Source organism: Ictidomys tridecemlineatus, chromosome 2 (genome assembly GCF_052094955.1).
Source record: "Ictidomys tridecemlineatus isolate mIctTri1 chromosome 2, mIctTri1.hap1, whole genome shotgun sequence".
NCBI lineage: Eukaryota > Metazoa > Chordata > Mammalia > Rodentia > Sciuridae > Ictidomys > Ictidomys tridecemlineatus.
Window position 1 is genome coordinate 41391565 of NC_135478.1, and position 21796 is coordinate 41413360.

The 21796-nt window shown below is 35.8% G+C and overlaps 1 protein-coding gene across 1 annotated transcript in view; it reads left to right on the forward strand.

The window, feature by feature from the left end:
- Tbc1d5 (TBC1 domain family member 5) overlaps positions 1-21796 on the forward strand; it is a 507456-nt gene that overhangs the window by 78717 nt on the left and 406943 nt on the right. Inside the window, exon 2 of the mRNA XM_078038310.1 lies at positions 5154-5264. The gene's annotated coding sequence lies outside the window, so the exon portion shown is untranslated. The remainder of the gene's footprint in view (positions 1-5153; positions 5265-21796) is intronic.

Consider the following 21796-nt stretch of genomic DNA (forward strand, 5'->3'; position numbering starts at 1 on the left):
AAAAGCTTGGTAAAATTCAGAAGTGAAGACCTGGGATTTTTCTTTATTGGGAGATCATTTACTTAGTACTGATTAAGTCCCATTACTTGTTATTGGTGTAGTTAGGTTTTCTGTATCCTTTTGGTTCAATTTTGGTAGGTCATATGAGTCTGGAAATTCATCCATTTCTTGTTGATTTTTTTCCAGCTTATTAGCATGCCATTTTTCAGCATATCCCTTCATGATCTTTTGAATTTCTGTGGTTTCAGTTATAAATTCTTCTTTTTCGTCTCGAATTTCAAGTCTTTAAATTGTTCTGTTAGTCCCTATTCCATTTATTTCGGCTTATTTCTTTCTGTGTACTGATTTTGGGTTTGCTTATTCTTGCTTTTCTAAGACCTTAAAATGCATTGTTATGTGAGATTAATTTTTTGATGTAGGCACTCATTGCTTTAAACTTTGCTTTTAGAATTGCTTTTGCTGTAGACCATAGGTTTTGTTATATTGTATTTGAGAAATTTTAAAAAAGTTTGATTTTTTTTTTTAAATGACCCACCAATCGTTCAAAAGTGCATTCTTCAATATCCATGTGTTTGTACCTGTGTTTCTACATTTCTCTTGTTGTTTTCCAGTTTCATTCCATTGTGATCAGAAAAGATGAAGGATATCATTTCATTTGTTTGACTTTAAGACTTGATGTGTGGGCTAACATATGGTGTATTATAGAAAAAGTTTTCTACACTGAAGAAAAGAATGTATATTTTGCTTGCAGATATGGAATGGAATACTCAGTAAATGTTCACTGTATTTGGTTTGAAGTGTAATTTAATTTTTGTTTTTAATAGAAGATCTATCTTGATGACAGTGGGATATTGTTTACATTTTCATTTGATTTGGGAAATTGAAGTCTTTCACTGTTATTGTATTAGGACCTGTCTCTTTATGTTTAGTAGAGTGTTTCACAAAATTGAATGCTCTGATATTTAGTGCATATAAATTTGTAATCAAATACACAATACTTTTAATTATTATTATTTTTTAATGTGGTGCTAAGGATTGAACCCAGCGCCCCACGCATGCCAGGCGAGTACGTTACTGCTTGAGCCACATCCCCAGCCCTCATTATATCTTCTTAATGCAGTATTCTGTTTATCAATGTACAGTGACCTTCTTTGTCTCTCCTTGCAGTTTTTGTCTTTAAGTTAATTTTGTTGCGTGTAAATATAGCTGCTCCTGCTTGCTTTGGAATATCATTGGCTTACAATATAATGTTTCATGTTTTCCTTTTCAGTATGTGTATGTTTTTACAGGTAAGATGAGTTTCTTGTAACAGCATATGTTTTGGATCTTGTTTTAAAAATCCATTCTGCAGACCGTTTCGTTTGTGGGTTTTTTTTTGTTTTTGTTTTTGTTTTTTGATGTACGGACTTGTTCCTGACATTCTGTTGATTTTTCTTATTGTTTTAAATACTCTTATTTCCTCTTCTCTTAGGGGTTTGATAGTTTATTGTATTGATGATGACTTGATTTTTTTTTCTATTTTTTGTGTAGTTGTACTTATTCTTTCTTGTGCTTTTATGATGGTAAATATCTTTCTATTCTGAGTGTAATATTCATTTAAGCATCTTTTGTAATACTGATCTAGTGAACATGAATTCCTAAAGTTTACACCTATCTTTGAAGGTCTTTATTTTTTCTTTGTTTATGTATGATACCTTTGGTAGGTAATCATGGTTATGTTTGTTGACATTTATTTTCCTTCAGGAATTGAAATACACCATGTCTACCTGGTCTGTACTGTTTCGCTTGAAAAATCTGATAGGTTAATAGGTTTTGCTTGGAAATGTGACTTGCTGGCATTTCTTTCTGCAAATTACAGGTTTTTGTTTTTTTTTGTCCTATGTATTTTTTGACAGTTTAAATTATGGAGAGAATCTTTTGTAGTCACATCTGTTTGTGGTTCTGAATGCCTTTTACTCTTGAATGTCCATATCTTTCCCAAGGTTCCGGATTTTTTTCTGCTATTATTTCATTGAATAAGTTATCTATACGCTTAATTTTTACTTTTTCTCTTTTTGGTGTACTTATGAGATGGATGTTTAATATTTTAAAGCTTTCCCAGATATTTTGAATACTCTCTTCATTTTCTTTATGTAATATTTCAAAATAGCTGTCTTCAGGCTCTGATAGTCTTTCTTTCACTTGATCTCATTTGTTGTTGAGGTCTTCAACTGAATTTTTAAAGTCTGACTTACTGCGCTTTTCATTTCCAAGATTTCTGTTTGGTTTTATTTGAGAATCTCTCTATTGAATTTCTTGTTCAGATACCGTTTTGCGTATTTCATTCAGCTTTTTCTGTGTAATCTCTTAGATTGCATTGAGCTTCTTTAAAACTTATTATTTTAACATTTTATCTGACATTTTATCCACTTCAGTGTCTTTGGAATCTAGTCCTAGAGAGTTTAACTTTAGTAGTTGTCATATTACTTGTTTTTTTCCATATTTCTGTGTTTCTAAGTTATATGCACATCTGTTTGGATGGGTGTTTGCTTTTATGTGATAACCTTCTTGGAAACTGGCTTTCTCCTAATGTGTGTTGGGGTACCAGTCTGTAATGTAATGTTGTTTATTTCCCACTAGACACCATAATGTAATCTCCTTGTAGCTTCTTTGGCTGTAATTCATTTTTTGGGGGGTACAGAACATACTGTATTGTGATTGGAGAGAACCACTGTCGTGGTAGGTCTTGGAAGTAGCAATTCAGGCAGATATGACATAGACAGCAGGGTATGTGGGGTGCATCCTCTCTGATTAGTCTGACAATAGGAGTGGTAGCCCCATCAGGGTTTCAGAGTTTCCACAGGCACTGTTGATACTGGCTTAAGTTACTTAAGAATGATACTGATGTTGTTCGCTCTTGTCATGGGGAAGGGCTCTTGTTCTCTAATTGGATATTGCTGCAGATCCAGTTGCTTCATGGATAGTGGTGGGAACCAGGGAATCACAGTTCCTCCTCTGTAACACTCATCTGTAGTATTATCAATAATGTATGATCTGACAATGTATGTATATGAACTGTGTAGAGGCTCTATGTAGGTGCTGTATCAGCAATTATTTGTCCCTCTCTCTTCTCCTACTGTAAAGGTGACCGCTTGGTTGTGGGACCCACACCAGGTGCCACATAATTTATAGAATGATAGCTTTCATCATTCTTTTACTCTTTTCTCATCAAAAATTGTTCTTCAGTTTTTAGTGACCAGGTAACTGGTGAGTCCTGAAGTTGTAGTGTCAATATTTCTTCTGCTTTTCTTTACTGTCTTTAGACAGTTACATGTGAAAAAGATAATTAAGTCAGGCTTTTACTCTTCCTCCTTTACATTTTATTTTGTATAAGAAAATTAAGCAGTACATTTATTTAAGCATCTGTGAAAGAAATAAATAATTTAAGTAACACAGCTATCTTTTAATAAAGTGCTTGAATGTTTCATGTTTTTGAAATTTTTTTACTGAGGAGATTTAACTGTATTAATTGAAGAAAACATGTATTTTATGTGTATTTGAAAATCAAATAACTGTATTGTCTTCAACTTAAATTTATAATATGGAATTTTCCCCAAAGCACAGAATGTACTTTGTGTTAAAATGGATTAGCCTATTCCTTGGACAGTCTATAAGAAGACTAATGTATGCTTTTTAAATACTATTATTTCAATAAGCCAAATGGATATTTGATACTTGCTAATTTTTAATGTACTTTTGTTCTTAATTTAATGATGAATCTAGAAGAGTTTAGATTTAGTAAGTGATCTATAACATAAAACCATTGCTACATACCTCTAAAGTGAATTTCTTTCTAATCATTTCCAGTGCCAGTTTTACACTCCATTTGCCGTCAGTGAAAATGTGGGCGGCAGATACACCACGTATTTATCATCACTCGAGTTCACCATATCATACAGGAAAAGTACGTTTGTATGCCGCACAGAAAATCTTAACACACATAAACAACCACTTAGCATTTTTAAGAACATATTCGACTTATTGATTAGCTTAAATATCTTTAGTTGAGTGAGACACCCATGTAGATTGCATACATTCACTGGCTTTTCAGAACAAGTGCTGCTTATACTGATGAGTGAGCCTTCTCTTTATATGTCAGACCTTATACAGTTTTCCCTTTTCCATTGGAATCCCTTAATTTTGACACCATTAAATTATTCTCAGGGTTCTTCAGATAAAGTGCACTCTGGAAAACAATTTTTAAAGCCTTGTTTGCATTTACTTATGTTTTGTGTTCTGAGTCTCTTTTCCTGAAGTTTATGGTGCTCTTCTTAGTGCCAGGCCCATGCTAGAGTTGGGGGAGGGAGCATGTCACTTTTCCTGATTTATCTCTATCTTCTTCTGTAGGTACTTTCCTTTTTATTTTGCTCAAATCAGATTTTAAAATGTATATTCTTTTTCTCACTGGAATAGTTTACTAAAACTAGGAAATATCAAAATAATGTTAGTTTACATACATACTGACCTAACCTTGAGACAGTGGTACTGAGAGGTAATATAGATGAGAAGAAAATGACGAAAGTAAATGTTTTCAATATACAGGATAAAAAAAATGTGAATTCAGTTTTTCTTTTAGTCTTTTATGAGCATTAACTTTGGATACAGTCCAGAATCAGTATATTTTAAAAGAAAAATGTTCTAGCTACCTCTGAACAATATAGAGCTAGGAGCTTAAAAGTCTGATAGTTCCCCCCTCTCATTTGTATCCTAACAAATCCTAATCTCTTTGAAAAATCTTGGAAGGAACCCAACAACACAAAAACAAACCCACGAAACCAAAAACCCAATAATTTAAAGTTATAATTCCTTTATACACTTAAGACCCTGCTTGTTCAACAACCTTAGGTAAAATTTTTTAAAGCGTGCTGCTCCTCTCTGGGCATTGTGTCTGTCTTAAGTCATTCTTTCTGGAATGCAACTATCTTAAGACAGTCATTCCCATTTAATTTTAATTAATTTCCACAAGTGTACTTGTGGAATTTGTTAAATAGTATAGCATACCCTTCAGTCTCTATTATCGGTTTAAGTTTTTTAATGATTACATCTTCATAGAGCACACTAAAATCTGTACCTCTAGTATCATGTTAACATTTCTCCTTTTCCTACCATTTCAGGATATCTTGATTCTCCTCACAGTGAATGTCTGGAACCAAAGGCACCATCTTTTACCTAACCTGTTTTCACCAGCCTCTTTTCTATTATCCTTTAGGGTCTTCATCTGACAGGTAGGAATTTACTTTTTCCTTTTCCCTCACCCATTATATCTGATTTGTCAGTATATGATTTTAGTTTTTGCCCTTGACAGTTCTGTACCATTTCCAAAAGTCTGCTCCTTTGACAACCCTGTTCCTGAAATACTTCAGAAATCTTTGTAAGATATCAAATATGTTCCATATATTGCTGTCAGTTTAATCTGCCTAAAAGCATTGCTTTTACCCCCTCACTCTCCTCTTTAGGAACTGTCAGTGGTCCCACTTTGTCCATAGATAAAAATTTGTAATCTCCAACTTTGTATTTAAGGTTCTCACATAAATTTATCCTAATGTATTTTTGTTATGGTTTGGATATGGAATGTTTCCCAAAGGCTCGTATGTTGAAGGCTTTATCCCAATGCAGCAGTGTTCAGAGATGGGGCTCTTGGGAAGTGATTGGATCATGAGGGCTCTGACCTCATCAGTGGATTAATTCATTCATAGATTTATAGAAGGTTGATGGGAATTTTAAGAGGCAGACTTAGTTGGAAGGAGCAGGTTACTGGTAGCATACCCTGAAAAGGATATATCTCAACTCGGCACCTCCCTACCTTGATTCCTGGCTGCTGTGAGGTGAACAGCTCTACTTCACCATGCCCCGCCTGCCTTGATGCTCTGTTTGCCAAAGGCTCATAGATTGAAATCAAGAGCCAAGATAAATCTTTGCTCCTTTGTTTTTCTTTCATATTTTGTCAGTGATGAAAAACTTACAACTGTGTAGGCTTCCCCCCCCTTTTTAGTAAAAAAAAAGAAAAACAAAACAAACCAAAAATTGTTCTCATTTTTGTCATGATGGTCCCAATATACTGAGCACATTTCTGTATTTCTATATTCTTCCTCACTTACATCTTTTTTTGCTCCTTTTATTTCTTTTTCCTCATCCATTGGTCACATACTTTTTATTTCTAACTCCTCTGAAATTTCTGAGTGGTGTGCACCACTATGAATTTTCTGAATTCCTGTTTCCTTTTTTGTTACTCAGAAGGTACTTTATTATTTTTATTTTCACTTGAGTTGAGGTCCTGCACTGCTAACTAGATTTTAAGGAACAAGAGGAGGTACCATGTTATATTCCTTTGAATCTTTTTCAGGCTAAGTACAATTCATTACAAATGCTAACTCACTTTTTCCATAAATATTGATTGTCTGCACTCAGGCAGCGTTGATAAAGACCTAAGAGAGCTCTGCTTTCATGAACTTTATATTCTGGAAGAGAGAGAGAGAGGTCCTATACCTACTTTCATTTACCTGTTTAATGACAATTGAGGAACATTTTTTTTAATTAACTTTTTTGATGAGCAAAACCCAGTAAATAACTTCCCTTTTTTTGTGCTGTCATTGGAATATATAATTTTTCTTGTTTTAAATAAATTTCAACAGGGTAAATTATTTTTAAAATTACAGTTTTTCAGTGGTCAAATTATTCTCTTCTTCTAAATATATGTAATACTGATATATTCTATGCTTAAATGAATTCAGTGGGCAAAATAATGGAATGATTAGTATATTCTCCACATTTACACAGTGGTAGTAAATAAATATTGTTTGTGTTATATAAATATATATGAAATAACTAAAAAATGATGACAGTATTTTAAAAGGAAGATTCCTTGAACTCAAATGATTAGCACTTCTTCATTAATATACTAAAACTCTTTCATAATAGAATAAGACTAAAAGTACATACATTATTAGATACTTTATTTTTTAAAATATTTTTTAGTAGTAGTTGGACACGGTACCTTTATTTTTATGTGGTGCCGAGGATTGAGCCCAGGGCCTCGCATGTGCTAGACGAGTACTCTGCCACTGAGCCACAATCCCAGCCCCAGATACCTTATTATTTTAGATTTAATATTTATTTTAGTAGCTAGAATAGCATCACATATTTCATAGGTATGATTTTTTTGAGGTTGTTAGAACTATAGAAAGTTAATGTTAAAAGAAGGGCAAAGTATGCAGTAAAACTAAAAATTATTGTATTTGCAAATGTAAAATCATAATTTACATAAATGTTAGAGTTAGGAACATTATGAATGTAAATATGCCTTCTCTATTCTCAGTCCTATAATGCCATTCTTTGTCCAGTGGGAGATGAAGAGTGATGTTGAGACTGCTGCTTAACCTATTATAAGCTTTAAAAAAATTAAATAGCATTGATGTAAATCTGAGAGGGAGAAGAGTATTTATCTCCATTAAATGACATGAAAAGCAATGGTAAGAATAACAGGCTGGTGGGTGTGCATTAAAGAGTGAAATCCCTAAATTCACATGCTAATTATAAGCACAAGGACAATTGCCTCCCACATACTTAACTGTTGTATATTTTTTTAGTCAGAGTGTAATTTAGAGTTCTTGTCTTTCTAAATATGGCTTTTAGTTTTTCATTTCACCTTTGCATATATATTTACAAAAACACAATTGCTGGACCCTGATTTTGATGCATATTGGTGGGATATTAACCCAAATGCTACAGAAATAATTCACGTGATTGTTCCTAGATTATTGTTACTATGTGCCTTACCTGCTTGCTTCCTTTTATTAAAAAAAGTTTAGTGGTAAAATTAAAATCATTTCAACATATTTGATCCCATTTTACTTGCTGTGGTGTACCAATGACTTTAAAGCTTAGATGGTGGAAAGATGCATTGGTGGTAGTATTAAGAGTATGTTTGTTTAGATTATTAGTTTTAAAAACTGATTTTGGTCATGGTCACTGTTGTTTTGTCATAAAAGTACTATATTATGCTTTATTTTACAGTTTTCACAATTTCAAGTATTTGAGAAAGTTTTCTGTGAAGCTTATATAGTGCCTTTTGATGCCAGTTTTGTAGTATGTTTTTTTGATTGTTAAAAGGTATGTAGTACAGATAGACTGTATGTAGAAGGTTGCTGGCTTTTACATTATAGAGTAGTAGGAAAAGCATAATAGTACTAAATTATTTTTAAAACTTTGTTTTTAGAAATAAAAATAAAAAACCCCACCCTTTTGTAATCTTGCCATTTTTTAATTCTTAGGTTTGTTTTTTTTTTATTTAGCTTTTAGTAACTTGTAATTTAAGATCACAGTTATTAGGTGTATTTCTGCATTTTATATATCGCTCCCAGATGCTACAGTATTAGTTTTTATCACTGCATATTTTATGAAATGTCAGCCTTCTGTTGGCTGTTCACACAGCATTGTTAGTGATCAAAGACACAACATAAAGAAGAGGAATCTAAACAGTTGGCTTATCTTTGTCCTTCATTGTGACAAAAATACTATAGCATTACTTTGTTATGAAAAGTCAAATATTGCCATCGTATACATGCAAAGAAATGTCTTTCTTAGTGAAATAAAATATTAAAATATTTAATGCAAGAAACCCAGTTAATAAGAAATAGTTTCTAATTTTACAAAGTTTTCCTTGATAAAGAATGAGGATGATATATCATGTACAATACTTAATACTTTGCTAAATGACAGTGTGGTGCCAAAAAGCCACATAGTGTTTGACATCAAAAGAAGTTAGTTCAAACTCCTAATTTTGTTACACAAATACATTCTAGAAAAGTGGTTATTAGTTTTAGTGTATGCATTGTTGAGTTGTATGTGATCTAATTTATTAGTTTTTTTTCTTAAATTGGCTTACTTTTGTACTTTAAACCTTTATTGACTTAAAGGTCTGTGTTTATTTCAGTGATTTTATTATCAAGATAAAAGTATAGAATGGGAGAAAATTTTCAAAGCTTGAAAAGAAATCTGTAAGAATAAAAATCTTGAATGATTTTAATCAGCTGTTGTGTATGCCCAACACAGCAGTTGGTTCAGTCAATTTTATGTTTTGGGATGGTTTTATTAAAATGAGCTGCTGCTTTCAGTAAATCATTGAGAAAGATACTGGCTTTATGCATGTCCTTTGGCTTGGGGGCAGGGTTTACAATTGCAGCTTTGTAAGTCAGTAAAATTGCAGACAATGCCTGAGTGTCATGAAAGTTTCTGTGTTGTCAGTTTTGTCAATGTGTGCATTTGGAAATAAAAGTAGAATGAGAATTTAGACAAAAATCTGACTCATATAAATGTACTTTTATCATACTTACAGGAAACTTCCTTTTCTAATTAAAAAGTGTTAACAGATAATAGTGATTGAAGTACCTTTAATTTCTTACACAGTTTTATATTTTTTCAAATGATTGAAAGTTATTTTTTTGATTGGCGAATTAGATCTCTGGAAAGCTTTTTGAAAGATAGTCTCTGGATGAGTTAGACCTCAACTTTTTGTCCTGATGTGTGCTATACTTCAGCTATCCAAAGTATCATCTATAGATCAACATTACTGGTGTTGGGTGTACCTGAGAGCTTGCAAAAAAATAGAGAACCTTGGGTTCAGTCCCACACCTTCCTGTATCAGAATCTGCATTTTATTAAAATTTCCAGATAATTTTTACAAACATTAAAATTTTTGAAGCACTGCCATATGCTTCTCATTTGGACCTCTCATTTGCTTTTTGTGTATATGTTTTAATTGTTGATATTGGATTTGGTCCTTTATAGTTTGGATATTACAAGAAGCACTGGAAACTCCCACCAGAACTTTACTAGGACCCAAGAGTAGGCAGATATTTAATATAGAATTCATAGGCATTTTATCATTAAGCATTTGCAATTATAATAAAAAGTAGATACTGATTCTTTGTGGAAAGCTTCATGTTACCCTGGTACTGTTAAGCAGGTGTTTGCTTTTTTATTTCTCCTGCCAACACTAGTGTAGTAAGCATTTCCATAGTGTGTTCTATGTGTATTGTCCCTAGAAGATGCCCTAAAAAGCATCCCATGATAAAATAGGCTTGTGAAGTACTGAATACTTGGCTCTCCTGAGGGGAAATCACAGTATACGTTGACATATTGAAAGATCTGAAAACCTGGTGTAACTTATTTCAAATTCAGTATTTTTTATATTTACTTGACCTTAGGATCTGTAAAAATACAAAACAAAAACAAACTTTATTGTTTATTTCTTTAGCATGGACATAAACTGGCTTCTCTTTAAATTTATTTTTATTTTTTATCAAAATAAGGGATGGGAACAAGTTTTGAAATTGTCACATGAAACATACTAATATTGTTAAGGGTGAAAGGTACCAGTACATTCATTAAAAGAAAAGAAAGTTACCAAATAAATAAGCTAACATTAATCTAAAAGCCCTAAAGAAAAAACAAATCAATACCAAAGATAATAGGTATAGGAAATAATTAAAATCAGAGCTGGTATCAATGAAATTGAAACGAAGTTTAAAAATAAATGAAACAATATAACTTATTAGAACAAATAAAAAAGAATTTAAAATCAACGAAACAAAGTTGTTTCTTTGAAAAATAAATAAAATTGATAAACTCTTAGCCAAGCCAATGAAGAGACAAAGGGAAATAAATTCCAAGTACTAAATTTGTGATTAAAAAGAAAAAAAAACCACAGGCACTATTGAAATAAAGAGGATAATCAGAAGTTATCTTGAAAATTTATATCCAATAAAATGGAAAATCTTGAAGACATCAATAGATTTCTAGAGACATATAACCTACCCAAATTGAATCAGGAGGACAGAGGAAATTTAAACAGATCAATTTCAAGCAATGATATTAAATACTATCAAAAGCCTGCCAACAGGGACTGGGGCTGCAGCTCAGCGGCAGAGTACTTGCCTGACAAGTGTGAGGCACTGGGTTCGATCCTTAGCACCACATAAAATAGACATGCTGTCCATCTACAACTACCCCCCCCCCAAAAAAAAAAAGCCTGCCAACAAAGAAAAGCACAGGAGCAAATGGATTCTGAGCTGATTTTTTTTTTTTTTTTTTTACCAGACCTAAGATGAAGAACTAACGCCAATCTTTTCAAATTATTCCATGAAACAGAAAAGGAGGGAACCTTTCCAAACTCATTCTGTGAAACTAGTATCACCTAGATACCAAAACCAAAGACACATCAAGGAAGGAAAACTTTAGACTAATAATCCTGGTGAATATTAGATGAACATTGATGCAAAAAATCTTAATATCCTGGCAAATCATATACAAAAACATATTTAAAAGACAGTGCACTACAATCTAGTGGGGTTTATCCCAGGGATGCAAGCTTGGTTCAACATATGGAAATCGGTATAAAGGAAATTCACAGTATCAGTAAATGTAGACAAAAATCCATGTGATCATCTCAATAGATGTAGAAAAAGCATTTGACATAATTAAGCATTCATTCATGTTCAAAACACTAGCACAACTAGGGATAGTAGGAACATACCTCAACATTGTAGACACTGTATATGTTAAACCCAAGGCCAACATCATTCTAAACAAAGAAAATCTGAAAGTGTTCCCTCTAAAAAACTGGAACAAGACACGGATGCCCTCTTTTATCACATCTATTCAACATGGTCATTGAAACTCTAGCCAAAGCAATTAGGCAAAAGAAAAGAGGTACAAATAGGAAAAGAAGAGCTCAAACTATCCCTATTTGCTGATATGATTGTATATTTAGAAACCCCCCCAAAAAAACTTCACCAGGAAACTTATAGAACTCATAAGCAAATTCAGCAAAGTAGCATGATATAAAATTCACACCCATAAATTATGTTCCTATACACCATTGATGAATCATTTGAAAAAAATTAGGACAAGTATCCTATTCTCAGTAGCCTAAAAACAAAACAAAACAAAAAACAAAACAAAGAAACAAAAAAAAGCAAACCTCTACAGTGAAAACTGCAGAACACTAAAGAAATTGAAGGGGATCTTAGAAGATGGAAAGTTCTCCTATGTTCTTAGAGAGGCAGAGTTAATATTGTCAAAATGGCTATACTACCAAAAGTGTTCTACAGATTTGATGCAATTCCTGTTAAAGTGCCAATGATGTTCTTAATAGAAATAGAAAAAGCAGCCATGAAATTCATTTGGAAAAATAAGAGGCTCAGAATAGCCAGAGAAATCATTAACAAGAAAAGTGAAGCAGGAGGCATCAAGATCTCAGGTCTTAAACTATACTACAGAGGTATTGTAACAAAAATGGCATGGTATTGGTACCAAAACAGACGAGGAAGACCAATGGAACAGAAGATAGAGAAACCCACACACATACAGTTATCTGATACTTGACAAAGGTACCATAAACATATTCAACAAATAGTTCTGGGAAAACTGGAATCCATATGTAGCCGAATGGAATTTAAATCCAGTTTTTTACCCTGGATAAAACTCAAAGTGGATCAAGGACCTGGGCATAAGACCAGAGACCCTGTGCCTATTAGAAGAAAATGTGGGTCCAACTTTCCCTCATGTTGACCCAGGAACTGAATTCCTCAGTAAGACTCCTAAAGTGCAAGAAATAAAATCAAGAAGGGGGATACAACATGGCGGCCGGCGAGGAAGCAGCGATTCCAACGTCTCCACTTTAATGGGATAAGAAAGACCCATCGGAACAGCGGCAGCCTACCTACGGAGGAACTTCTAGCATAATTCCCTTAAGAGGAGAGCTGCCGTGAACTGGTAGGTTTATTGGAAGTGACAGTTTGTCCCAGAGAAGTGGATCTTGGACGGCCACGCGGGCACAGAGGTCTAGTCCCGCAGCCATCAGCCGCTCCGGCAAGCGGCTCCCCCCGGGAGGCCTAGCTGTCGCTCTGGGAGCAGCCGCCTCACCCGCCCGGTTCCTAACCACGCGGCCACAGCTACCCGGCTCTACAGGTAGCCCCGCGGCGGGTGCAGAAGTCAAGTCCTGCAGCCAGCAGCCGCTTTTGCAAGTGGCGGACACCCGGAGCGACTTGGCCCGCCTGGCCCGAACCGGCAGTCGGCCTCCGCCATCCGAGCTCCCCTGGGAGGCCCAGTGCTCGCTCTGGGAGCAGCCGCCTCACCTGCCCGGTTCCTAACCACGCGGCCGCAGCTACCCGGCTCTACAGGTGGCCCCCCCCCCCCGGCGGGCGCAGAGGTCCAATCCCGCAGCCACCAGCAGCTTCTGAAAGCAGCGGTGGCCCGGAGTGGAGTGGCAGCCCAAACCGGCAGACGCCCCCGCCATACCGGCTCTCCCGGGAGGCCCTGCTCTCGCTCTGCAAACAGCCGAACCACCCGCCCGGATCTTAGCCACGCAGACACAGCTGCCCCACTCTTCAGGTGACTCCCGGTGACCCGACTCAGCTAGAAGGGTCCCCGCATGGCCCAGCACATGGCCATGCCCTCCGGGCTCTGCTAACAGCCCCGCCCACCTGGCGAACAACTGGGAAACTTCAAAATCTCTCCGTGGGCATGACTACAAGGACCAAAGGACTCTCGACCCCCAACTCCCCCTACTGTCAGAGTCAGGCAGACCTGAGACACACCAGAGGCCTGTCAGCATGGTAGACACATCACTCCAATTGGAGTAGGGGCAGAGCAGAGCAGCCGCCCACATCCGGATCAGGCCCAACGACCCGAGGGGGTGATAGTCATATTGTCACAATTGGAGGGGGGCCAGAGCAGAGCTGCCATCCGCACCCGCAGGGTGGGCAGACCTGCGAACAACCGGCAGAGCAGGCCTAGCGGCCCGCCAGCGCGGTATTGAGATCACCCCAACTAGAGGAGGAGCACAGCCACTACCCGCCCTGCAAGGGAGATTTTTCAACTATACAAGAGCAATATAAATAATTAGGGGGAAAATCTCATAAACACAACAGTTTCACCAAGCATAAAGAAACGTGAGCAGCATGAAAAGACAAGGAAAGAAAGGACCACAAGCAATGCAGGTCAACTCAACTTTAGAAGAGGTAATAGCTGCAACAGATGGAATGTCAGATAAAGAGTTCAGGATATATATGCTTCAGATGATCTGGAGTCTCAAGGAAGACATGAGACAGCAAAATCAGACAATGAAAGATCACATTGACAAACAAATCCAGGAAGTAAAAGATCAATTTCACAGGGAGATAGAGGTAATAAAAAACAAACAAATAGAAATCCTAGAAATGCAGGAAACAATAAACCAACTTAAATACTCAATTGAGAATACTACCAGCAGAGTAGATCACTTAGAAGAGAGAACATCAGACAATGAAGACAAAGTATTTCAACTTGAAAAGAACATAGACAGCTCAACAAGTCTGCTAAGAAACCATGAGCAGAACATCCAAGAATTATGGGACAATATCAAAAGACCAAATTTAAGAGTCATTGGGATACAGGAAGGCACAGAGCTCCATACCAAAGGAATAAACCGTCTATTCAGTGAAATAATACGAGAAAACTTCCCAGACTTGAAGAATGAGACAGAATCCCAAATCCTAGAAGCCTACAGGACGCCGAATGTGCAAGATCATAAGATATCCACACCTAGACACATTATAATGAAGATGTCCAACATACAGAATAAGGAAAGAATTTTAAAAGCTGCAAGAGAAAGAAAGCAGATTACATTTAGGGGCAAACCAATCAGGATAACAGCTGATCTCTCAACACAGACTCTGAAAGCTAGAAGATCCTGGAATAACATATTTCAAACACTGAAAGAAAATGGGTTCCAACCAAGAATCGTGTATCCGGCGAAATTAAGCTTCAGGATAGAAGATGAAATTAAAACCTTCCACGATAAACAAAAGTTAAAAGAATTCGCAGCTAGAAAACCATCTCTTCAAAAAATCCTTGGCAAAACATTACAGGAAGAGGAAATGGACAATAACATTGAAAACCAACAATGGGAGGTAGGACAGTAAAGGGGGGAAAGTAGTCAAAGAGAATAACAAATCAGGTTTAGTAACATCAATAAACAAATATGGCTAGAAGAACAAACCATATCTCAATAATAACCCTAAATGTTAATGGCTTAAACTCCCCAATTAAGAGACACAGGCTAGTAGAATGGATCACAAAACAAAACCCAACAATATGCTGCCTACAGGAGACGCATCTGATAGGAAAAGATATTCATAGACTGAAGGTGAAAGGTTGGGAAAAATCATACCACTCATATGGACTGCGGAAACAAGCAGGAGTGTCCATACTCATATCTAATAAAATAGATTTCAAGCCAAAGTTAATCAAAAGGGATAAAGAAGGACACTTCATACTGCTCAAGGGAACCATACACCAACAAGACATAACAATCATAAATATATATGCCCCAAATAATGGTGCAGCTGTGTTCATCAAGCAAACTCTTCTCAAGTTCAAGAGTCTAATAGATCACCATACAATAATCATGGGAGACTTCAACACACCTCTCTCACCACTGGACAGATCTTCCAAACAAAAGTTATATAAGGAAACTATAGAACTCAATAACACAATTAACAACCTAGTCTTAATTGACATATATAGACTATACCACCCAACATCAAGTAGTTACACCTTTTTCTCAGCAGCACATGGAACCTTCTCAAAAATAGACCATATATTATGTCACAGGGCAACTCTTAGACAATATAAAGTGGTAGAGATAATACCATGCATCTTATCTGATCATAATGGAATAAAACTGAAAATCAATGATAAAAGAAGGAAGGAAAAATCAAGCATCACTTGGAGAATGAACAATAGGATGCTGAATGATCAATGGGTTTTACAAGACATCAAGGAGGAAATTAAAAACTTCCTAGAGTTAAATGAAAACACAGACACAACATATCGGAATCTATGGGACACATTGAAAGCAGTTCTAAGAGGAAAATTCATTGCTTGGAGTTCATTCCTCAAAAAAACAAAAAACCAACAAATAAATGATCTCTTACTTCATCTCAAAATCCTAGAAAAAGAAGAGCAAAACAACAGCAAAAGAAGTAGAAGGCAAGAAATAATTAAAATCAGAGCTGAAATTAATGAAATCGAAACAAAAGAAACAATTGGAAAAAATTGACAAAACTAAAAGTTGGTTCTTTGAAAAAATAAATAAAATCGACAGACCCTTAGCCATGCTAACGAAGAGAAGAAGAGAGAGAACTCAAATTACTAACATATGGGATGAAAAAGGCAATATCACAACAGACACTTCAGAAATACAGAAGATAATCAGAAATTATTTTGAATTCTTATACTCCAATAAAATAGAAGATAGTGAAGGCATAGATAAATTCCTTAAGTCTTATGATCTGCCCAGATTGGGTCAGGAGGATATAGACAACCTAAACAGACCAATAACAATAGAGGAAATAGAAGAAACCATCAAAAGATTACCAACTAAGAAAAGCCCAGGACCGGATGGGTATAAAGCAGAGTTTTACAAAACCTTTAAAGAGGAACTAACACCAATACTTTCCAAGCTCTTTCAGGAAATAGAAAAAGAGGGAGAACTTCCAAATTCATTCTACGAGGCCAACATCACCCTGATTCCGAAACCAGACAAAGACACTTCAAAGAAAGAAAACTACAGACCAATATCTCTAATGAACATTGACGCAAAAATCCTCAATAAAATTCTGGCGAATCGGATTCAAATATATGTAAAAAAAATTATACACCATGATCAAGTAGGATTCATCCCTGGGATGCAAGGCTGGTTCAATATACGGAAATCAATAAATGTTATTCACCACATCAATAGACTTAAAAATAAGAACCATGTGATCATCTCGATAGATGCAGAAAAAGCATTCGACAAAGTTCAGCATCCCTTTATGTTCAAAACTCTAGAAAAATTAGGGATAACCAGAACATACCTCAACATTGTAAAAGCAATCTATGATAAGCCACAGGCCAGCATCATTCTGAATGGAGAAAAATTGAAGGCATTCCCTCTAAGATCTGGTATAAGACAGGGATGCCCTCTCTCAACACTTCTGTTCAACATAGTCCTCGAAACACTGGCCAGAGCAATTAGACAGACGAAAGAAATTAAAGGCATAAAAATAGGAAAAGAAGAACTTAAATTATCACTATTTTCAGATGACATGATTCTATACCTAGCAGACCCAAAAGGGTCTACAAAGAAGCTATTAGAGCTAATAAATGGATTCAGCAAAGTGGCAGGATATAAGATCAATACGCATAAATCAAAGGCATTCATGTATATCAGCGACAAATCCTCTGAAACAGAAATGAGGACAACTATTTCATTCACAATATCCCCCCAAAAAATAAAATACTTGGGAATCAACCTAACAAAAGAGGTGAAAGATTTATATAATGAAAATTACAGAACCCTAAAGAAAGATGAAGAAGACCGTAGAAGATAGAAAAATATACCCTGCTCATGGATAGGCAGAACTAACATCATCAAAATGGCGATATTAACAAAAGTTCTCTATAAGTTCAATGCAATACCAATCAAAATCCCAACAGCATTTCTTGTAGAAATAGATAAAAGAATCATGAAATTCATATGGAATAATAAAAGACCCAGAATAGCAAAAACAATGCTAGGCAGGAAGTGTGAATCAGGCGGTATAGCGATACCAGACTTCAAACTATACTACAGAGCAATAGTAACAAAAACAGCATGGTACTGGTACCAAAACAGGCGGGTGGACCAATGGTACAGAATAGAGGACACAGTAACCAATCCACAAAACTACAACTATCTTATATTTGATAAAGGGGCTAAAAGCATGCAATGGAGGAATGATAGCATCTTCAACAAATGGTGTTGGGAAAACTGGAAATCCATTTGCATCAAAATGAATCTGAATCCCTATCTCTCGCCTTGCACAAAAGTTAACTCAAAATGGATCAAGGAGCTTGATATTAAATCAGAGACACGGCATCTGATAGAAGAAAAAGTTGGTTATGATCTACATACTGTGGGATCGGGCCCCAAATTCCTCAATAGGACACCCATAGCGCAAGAGTTAACAACTAGAATCAACAAATGGGACTTACTCAAACTAAAAAGTTTTTTCTCAGCAAAAGAAACAATAAGAGAGATAAACAGGGAGCCTACATCCTGGGAACAAATCTTTAATCCACACACTTCAGATAGAGCCCTAATAACCAGAATATACAAAGAACTCAAAAAATTAGACAATAAGATAACAAATAACCCAATCAATAAATGGGCCAAGGACCTGAACAGACACTTCTCAGAGGAAGACATACAATCAATCAACAAGTACATGAAAAAATGCTCACCATCGCTAGCAGTCAGAGAAATGCAAATCAAAACTACCCTAAGATACCATCTCACTCCAGTAAGATTGGCAGCCATTAGGAAGTCAAACAACAATAAGTGCTGGAGAGGATGCAGGGAAAAGGGCACTCTTGTTCATTGCTGGTGGGACTGCAAATTGGTGCAGCCAATTTGGAAAGCAGTATGGAGATTTCTTAGAAAGCTGGGAATGGAACTACCATTTGACCCAGCTATTCCCCTTCTCGGTCTATTCCCTAAACACCTAATAAGAGCATGCTACAGGGACACTGCTACATCGATGTTCATAGCAGCACAATTCACGATAGCAAGATGGTGGAATCAGCCTAGATGCCCTTCAATAGATGAATGGATAAAAAAAATGTGGCATTTATACACAATGGAGTATTACTCTGCATTAAAAAATGACAAAAATCATAGAATTTGGAGGGAAATGGATGGCATTAGAGCAGATTATGCTAAGTGAAGCTAGCCAATCGTTAAAAAACAAATACCAAATGACCCCTTTGATATAAGGGGAGTAAACAAGGACAGGGTAGGGATGAAGAGCTTGAGAAGAAGATTTACATTAAACAGGGATGAGAGGAGGGAGGGAAAGAGAGTGAGAAGGGAAATTGCATGGAAATGGAAGGCGATCCTCAGGGTTATACAAAATGATATATAAGAGAAAAGGAGGGGTAAGACAAGATAATACAAATGGAAGAAATGATTTACAGTAGAAGGGGTAGAGAGAGAAAAGGGGAGGGGAGGGGTGGGGAGGGGGTATAGTAGAGAATAGGACTGACAGAATACATCAGACACTAGAAAGGCAATATGTCAATCAATGGAAGGGTAACTGATGTGACACAGCAATCTGTATACGGGGTAAAGTTGGGAGTTCATAACCCGCTTGAATCAAACTGTGAAATATGATGTATTAAGAACAGTGTAATGTTTTGAACGACCAACAATAAAAATAAATAAATAAATAAATAAATAAATAAATAAATAATCCAGAAAAAATCAATGGGGTGGTATCAAACTATAAAGCTTCTTCATGCCAAAGGAAATAATCCAGAATGTGAAGAGAGTCTACACAGTGGGAAAAACTCTTTGCTAACTGCATCTCAGAGCATTAATCTTCAGGATATATAAAAGAATTCCAAAACTTTAACATCAAAGAAACAACTCAATGGATAAATGGGCAAAGGAACTGATCAGATGCTTCACAGAAGAAATTCAAGTGGTCATCATATATATGAAAAAATTTCAACATCAGTAGCAATTCGAGAAATGCAGATTAAAACTATACTGAGATTCTGTCTCACTCCAGTCAGAATGGCAATTTTCAAGAATGCAAGTAATGATAGATGTTAGTGAGGATGTAGGGGAAAAGGTACTCTCACACATTGCTGGTGGGACTGCAAATTGGTGCAACCATTATGGAAAGAAGTATGGAAATTCCTCAGAAAAGTTAGCATGGAACCACCATTTGACCCACTTATCCCACTTGCCAGTATATAACCAAAGGCCTTAAAATCGGCATTCTACAGTAATGCAGCCACATTCATATTTATAGCAGCTCAGTTCACAATAGCTAAGTTGTGGAACCATTCTAGGTGTCCTTCAATAGATGAATGAATAAAGAGAATGTGCTATATATACCCAATGGGATATTACTCAGCCATAAAAAACAATGACTTTAAGACTTTTACCAGTAAATGGATGGATCTGGAGACTATCAAGCTATGTGAAATAAGCCAGTTTCCCCCAAAACAACTGTTCTCTCTGATATGTGGATGGTTACACACAATAAGGGGGGTGGAGAGAGAAGAATTAAAGTATATTATATTACAGAAAGAGGAATCAAGGGAAGTAGGGGAGATGGGAATAGGGACCAGAGTAGAATGAATTGGACATAACTTTCCTTTGTTCATGTATATTACACAACCAGTGAAACTCCACATTATGTACAACCACAAGAATGGGATCCTAATTAGAATAAGTTATACTCCCTGTGTGTATAATATGTCAAAATATCCTCTAATGTATATCTAAAAACAAATTTTAAAAGGAAGCTTTGCATTCTGGTGTACAAGAAAAAAAATAAGGTACTAGTTAGTATAGCCTTTGTGTGCTTACGGGATTAAACATGCAGATATTGTCGAGTTAGAAAGTATTTAAAGAAAGTACGTATTAAACTGTTTTTAGTTAGATATGGTGGATAAATGGATGGAATAAACTGGGTGAGTTCCTAGTTTTCTGCCACGAGGAAGACCATGAGCAGTAGAACAAGGTGTACATTTTAGTTGAATAAATGTTTCCTGAATCTCTGCTAGTGTAGGCTTTGTCATTGGCCTTTGGCAAAAAACAGTGAAAAATATATAGTTCTCTCCTTTAGTTGCTCATTGGGCTTAGTATACTATATTATCTATAAATATATGAAAGCCAGAATCTAGAACACAGGATTTTCCTTGGGGATTTGTTGTACATAATGTTGCCAGAATACCACATTCTGGAGTGCCATAGATGGGATACAGCTATAGAGATAGGGACCTCTGATTAAAGGAAATGGAGGAAAGAGTATTTATGTGAGAGAATTTCAAAAGGAAAGATTGAGAAGACAAATATTCTCAGAAATCTTGTAGCTGAAAAAGAAGACTCATTAAAAATGCAGAATACTTAAAACTAGTGCTAGTCTCTGGAGTAAGACATATTGGGCTCACCTCCTGGTTGCTTCATGTTGCCAGGCCTCATGTGTTCTTCAACTGTAACATGGGAATTATAGCATAGGAAAAACAGTAGATGTCTGGCTTAAAAATAACCTTTTAATTAGAAGTAATTTAAAATTTATGGAAGAGTTGTAAGAATAAGAGTTACATAGATTTACCTACAGTTAACATTCTACTTTATTATTTGGCATTAGGTTACTTTGTCCTCCCTTCTTCCCTCTACATACACATGCATATTTTTCCTAAAACATTTGAGCAGAGATTGCATACATCATAGCCTTTTATTCCTAAAAATACTTCCGTGTGTATTTCCTAAGAATAAGGGTATTCTCTGATAAATATTGTTTCATGATTAAGAGTAAATTAAAACATTGATAACAGTACTTACATTTTAACTATCGCCTATATTTCAGTTTATTTTTTCAGGTGACCCCGTGATATTCTTCAGAGCATTTCCCCCTTCACTTATCCTATCTAGGGTCTGTGCTTGTCATTTCTGTTTAGTCGTCTTTAATATTTGGGATGGTTCTTACCCAACATTCACATTTTTCACTAACACAACCCTCTATTTTCTGAATGTCTACCTACCAACCTACTAGTCTTCATTTGGGAATTCTGTTGTGTCCCTGTGATTAGATTTGGATTATGCACTCCAGCCACGTAACTACATAAATGATGTCACATTGGGAGGCACATTGTTGATGTTAATTGTGACCATTGG